The sequence below is a fragment of the Macrosteles quadrilineatus genome, unplaced genomic scaffold (assembly GCF_028750875.1).
Source record: "Macrosteles quadrilineatus isolate MER2022 unplaced genomic scaffold, UCM_ALF_1.0 Scaffold_8__2_contigs__length_117827958, whole genome shotgun sequence".
Taxonomy (NCBI): Eukaryota; Metazoa; Arthropoda; class Insecta; order Hemiptera; family Cicadellidae; genus Macrosteles; species Macrosteles quadrilineatus.
In genome coordinates, this window is record NW_026542601.1 from 97303317 (window position 1) to 97309316 (window position 6000).

The 6000-nt window shown below is 32.6% G+C and overlaps 1 protein-coding gene across 2 annotated transcripts in view; it reads left to right on the forward strand.

Annotated features, from left to right (window-relative positions):
* Positions 1-5591, forward strand: part of LOC128999460 (LIM domain transcription factor LMO4-A-like) — a 335278-nt gene extending 329687 nt beyond the window's left edge. For both annotated transcript variants that reach the window (XM_054425995.1, XM_054425998.1), the window contains exon 6: positions 2860-5591. The gene's annotated coding sequence lies outside the window, so the exon portion shown is untranslated. The remainder of the gene's footprint in view (positions 1-2859) is intronic.
* The last annotated feature ends 409 nt before the right edge of the window (positions 5592-6000 follow it).

The window sequence follows — 6000 nt, forward strand, 5'->3', positions numbered from 1 at the left end:
TGTTTCAGATGTTACGGGCGCCTGTATTTTAAAAAGATTTATATTTTAAACCAAAACTGTTTATTCAAATTGTTTTGTCTCTTAATGATTTTCCACTCGCCTGAATTTATAATATTTTGTATTTTTTTGGTATGTTAAAATCTGTTGAAACAAATCCACAAATTTACAAAATAATTCAGTCTCAACTTTTTTTTGTACCCCCGTGTTAAACGTAGTTTTCGTAAAAAAACTATTTAACGACGAAATTTTAGCCTAATCTAAGAATTTCTTTTAAGAAATTTGTTGTCTGTTACAATTTCCAGTGTCCAACTTTGGCGATTTTGTAAATTCCCCTTTAAATTATTTACTTTTTAGATTGTAGTACATTTTTAAATAAAACCGGCAACATAAACTCAAATACGACAAACCCTTTCTTTAAAAATCCAACACCATAGTAGTTGTAAAGTACCACAGTAAACGCTCATAAATGATTCACCATTTTCATGATGAATTAAACAGCGATCGCCTAAGACAAACAGATCGAACGAAGCAGAAAGCTAACATTACAACTGATCAGAATGGCCAACTTTACAGCACAAAATCCGCCTTATTTTGCGTTGATAGGTTGGTAATAGTGCAGGTGTGATGGCTATTAATGGAACATTGATCTATAAAATGTGTATCAATTGGCTAAAAGCCGCGACCGCTTTTCGTATTTAATTGCCCATCGCATTAGTCTGTCACGGCAAATATTTTGCGATCGCACTTTCACGAAACTGTCACTGTTTTGAATGCTTGGGTTTTTGTTGGATTTGTTTTTGGTTGTTTTTTGTATTTACTGAACAAATAAATAAAAAAATTCAAGATACAATTAATCTTTTTTTCACCACACTATCATGTTTTTGGCTGTATTACATACGTTAATTGGTGGCCGAAAGTTACGTTTTGCTGGCGATGCCAGCTGTCCATAATTTGGGGACCGAGCAGGTTTTTACAGGCCGGGGCCGCAAAATCAGCTGTCCGCTTACTTACTTAAAACATGAATGCATTTTAAATACATAATCAAAATCCATAGCATTTCAATAGAATTGTGTTATTGTCACCGTTGCCTAGCAACTATATATTTTTATTTTTGCTGATTCCTCAAATTATTTCTTCACATAACCTTAAAGTTGTAGTTGTGTTGACTATCAGTGTGCATTATTATTGTGGTGAATAGTGGTAATAGGGTATAGTGTGGTGAAAAATAGCGTTCGTACCACGGACCGAAATGGTTTTGCGGCTCTCGATCGATTTAAGTTCTCGACTTCGTCTCGAACTTAAAAACTATCTCGAGCCGGCAAAACCTCATTTTCGGCCCTAGGTACGAAATATACTATTAATAATATGCTTCCTTTTCCAAGTTGTGTGAGAGTAACTTTCATCTTGTTTGAAAAAACACATTTTTCCACACACATTATATCTGGATTATAATTAAATATTTAAAATTTTAAACCCTTTTAAACACTTTGTGGTGTTTTAAATTTTTAGCACAATCCAATTACATTTTAAATAAAAACGCCCTAAACTATGAAAATACACATTAAGCTAGTAAACTTATTTGACATTCATAAGATGATACTTAATTCATTTCTCGTATGTTTCGTGTATATAGTAATCCTAGAACAAAATTGGTCGCATAAGTTTAACATTGTAACTTTTTAAACCTGTTAGAGATCTAGGTGGCTGTATAACGATCGGGGGAAAATTAATTAATAGGAAAATTGATTTTAGAACGTTTCAACCAAGTTTTTAGAATCAGAATCCTTCTAAAGCGTCTTTCATAACTCTTATAAAATATATCAACACGTATGTTTCATCAGGTGGTGCTTTTTTTACCTATTTACATTGAACAAACTACCCCCAGTCTTTACTTGCAAAGCCAGTGTTCAGCCCTTGTAAAGGGGTATAATTGAGTATTGTACAAACATAAAGGGCTTTGTCTTGCAGTGTAAGTCAGTTATTCCAACGGACAATGAGGCTAGTAACGCACTTACCTTTAACATTTCATGAGGCTCTTTAACCCTGCAATAATGTAAACATCACTCCAAAGCAATTATTTGCGTATATTCCTTGTAAATAGCTAGTGCAGTAGTTGTATGGCAATGTAATTGAGTTGTGATGGTCACAGCTAACATTACTAATATAATTAAAAATTTAAGTTTTACATTTTTTTAACTGTCATCGGGTTATTTTTAAATGCTTTGTGATAATGACTTTAACTTTTAAATGGGTCAAACAAAATATTTATCGCTGGAATGAATAACAATGATTTAAGCCATAACTTAGCGGTGAAGTTTGTTAATTGCGTGTTTAATAAAACGAATATTTCTACGCGTTTTGTTTCCTAAAGTTTGTGACCCGTTCGATTAAATACGAAAAATTAAAAAGATGTTTAGGATTTCTGGATGGTATTTTTTTTTTTTTTTTTTTTAAATGTCATGATTTTATGCAACATCAATTCAATAATGCTCTGGCGTATTACCTTTATGTTTAAAATTTACCAGAAGACATTTGGTTCTACGTTCTACCCCTTTTGTATTTATTTTACCACCTTTAGAATGACTAAAGTAAAAGTAAAAACAAAACTAGTTCAAGTATTTAATCAAGAAATCTTTTTTGTCAGCACCTCTTACTAGTACAGTGTAGTTGGATGACTAAAACTGAATTTGGAGGATATTTGCTAACACATGCATTATTACACATGTATTATTTCCACATACAATTTTGTTGAGCGTTTTTTTACATTTTCCACAAAATGCTGAATATTTTTCAACCAAATGTATATCCTTTTATTTCAAATATATTTCAAGTGTTCTAACAGCATTTTTGTTGTTTCAGGATCGGTGGTGCCGCCGTTTTGAGAGATCCTCGGTACATTGGACCATGTACATAGTACATATGGTGGCCACCCCGATGTACATTGTACATAGTGGTCTCATAGACCGATGTACATAGACGCCGCGTCCGTCGTCCAATCGTTCTTCAGCACTTGATTTCCTCAGAGAATTGTTTAAATAACATGTTAGCTGTTAAATTGATCCACCGAAATGTCAACACTTAGACACGTCGAGTAGTTGATTCTAACTGTCCAATCGGAAATTATTGCACAGTCTCTTGATGATATTGTTCTGATTACCGATCAGTGTAGCTTTAAATTACAACAATGTTTAGTGTTTAAATTTTATAAGGTGTAAATTTTAAGAGTCTTTACCTATCCAACTGTGCGATTTATATCTTGGAGGTTCTAACTCAACTCAGGGACAAAAAATTAAAATTAATAACCGAAGTTACAATTTATGGTAAACATACATTAAGATCACACTCATTCAATTATATATTGTCCTTGTGAATCAGATGATGACAATTATTATACTGTGTTATTGTCCGGTAGCTCATGGATACGTTGATATCATAAAAGTTATTTTACTAACGAAATCTAAATCTATTACAAATAAATAGGCTACAATAACTTATTCAATAATTGGAAACTTCTGATGTTTTTACTCATACATCTTTATTAAATACTAAAGCAAAGACTGTTAAATTTTCCCAAAATGACAGAAATATCTCGTAAATATAAACTTAATATGACGTCATCAGAAAAACATGCTTCTGAATTTACAATATATTTTACAATAAATAACCTTACACCAACATTGTTTGTTTAACGTCAAAGTCAAAGCTATAATTTATCACAAATTATTGTTTAAAATCATGGGTGCCAGAAATTGATTCCATATTTTAATGAAGGCTATCAAGGAAACATATTGTTATTTTTCTTCTGCTTTATCAGGACAATATAAGAAACGGACAAAGACTCTTAAGATTTTAATGTTAAAGTGATTATTGTACTTAGTTATTTATATACACTAAGGTAAAAATTCCTTACTCTAATGACAATTTGTACTTAAATTTTACGAAACGTCTGTGGCTAATCAAATATATTTTTTGTGATAATGGTTTAAAGCAATATGATTGTGATGCATTTCAAATTGTTTGGATATTTCTCAGAATTCTCATCTAAAAAAATCTTTCATGATGTGACTAAGATAAAATCGTAGTTTTAAGTAACCTTTCATAGAGGTTGTAATTTTTAATTGACGTTCATTCGAGTTAGCGTAAATACGGCATCAAACCCCATTTGTAATGTAATGTTCAACGATGGATGATGTTAATTCGTTTTATTATATGTCTATTTTGAGATGTCTTCATCTTAATGTTGGAATTTCGTTTGTAAAGTATTCTTGAGAATTTACGCAAGTTTTCTCCGACTGTGGTGTATTGTACATAGTCCGCTGCAAGCGTACTTTGGTTGTGTTGTTGATTTTTGTTATTGCAACACTGCATATATTTATTTGTTTGTTTTTATTAACTTTGTTGAGGTTTGTCATTTGAGTTGTTGTTATTGGTCCGACTCATTCGGAAAGAACAAGCAATTTAGTCCAATTGATTACAGTATTGTTTAGAAGTGTTCGATTTCGTTTACAGAGGAATACCGTCTGGAAATTTTGTACTTAACTTAGTGTTAGTTTATTTATACACAGTATTTTTCATATTGTTTTATTCAAGCTGCCACTACCATCTATGCATAGTCTAAGAGCCAATGGCCTACTGATACGATTTGCACACATCTATGTCTTCACGACTTTATTTGATTGGAGTTTTCATGTAGTTTTTTTTATCTCATTAGTGAACGGTTTAAACTCCTCCAGGTCCAGAATCGATCTCGCTCGGTATTGAAATAATATCCTTCATATTTTAAGGTGAGAACCATATTTACGTACTCGACTATCCTGTCAGTATGACAGTACATAGAGACGTAGGACGAGTAGTTCCGTTTCAGAAGATTAACCCACACAAAAATGATCATAGCGTTGCTTAATGGTAAATATATTTTAATCCTCAGTTATCAATTCTTTCGGGACAGCGACGCACTCTTAGTTGTATATTTTAAGCTGGCTAAAAAAAAGTTGAGTGTATCATGGAGTAAGATAATCAGTTGAAGCTCCGATGATCAAGGACGGCAAACCCAGTTCGAACTATCAAAACGCTCTAAGGACTTTCCTAAGCATCAAATTCTAATTCTAAATATCATATTTATGTATTTTGTTGATTACGTGTAACCTTTTTCAATTTTTTTTCCTAAAACAGTCTGTTAGTTGTACGGAGAGTTGATATTTTTTAAGAGGTTGGCGGCCTCTTTTAACCTTGCATTTGCCCGTCCACATAGACTACAGATCTGTGCGTGGAACGTATCAACTTTGGCTCTTGGACTATCATATCCAGTTACCATGGACAGTGATGAACTGTAACTTTATTCTGTTCACTTATTTGACTCTTGCCCTTTATCATTGTTCTTGCCATGCAGTATATCGCAATCTCGTCAGTATTTCAACAGAAGCAATAGGCGTACAAGGAGCCAAGAACCTGCTCAAACCTTGCAATAAGTTTGTGGCGCTAATCGTAAGAAGTAAGCTAGGAATTGTTAATATGTACATTGCTGTATATTTGTTGATGTGCCCTTGCCCGGTCCCTCATGACTCACAATAAAATGGATATTTCCAGAATCATTCGATGTATTTATTACCTTAATTATCTCCTAGTCGTCTTTAGCTTAGTAGTGTAAGATGGAAAACATTATACACCCTAGACAAAAAAGAAACATCAAAAGCAACGATTATGTTTGTTGCAATGTCTAGCTGTGCTATATAATCATTTACAAGTCTAGTGGTTTGGACTGACTGTTTTCTTGAACGTTGAAAAAAGCTTCCATGAAATTGGAATAGTATAAAGAATAATTTATCAGAAAAAAACATAACATTTTCTGTACTTGTTTGGTTTTTATTATACAATTGCTTTGCGATTAATGCTTAGCAAATACAACAAGCTTATTGTTGTTATTCTTACTATCACAAATCATCACAGATGACTATGAATATGTGCATACTTACATACGACTAATTATACGGCCTAATTAAC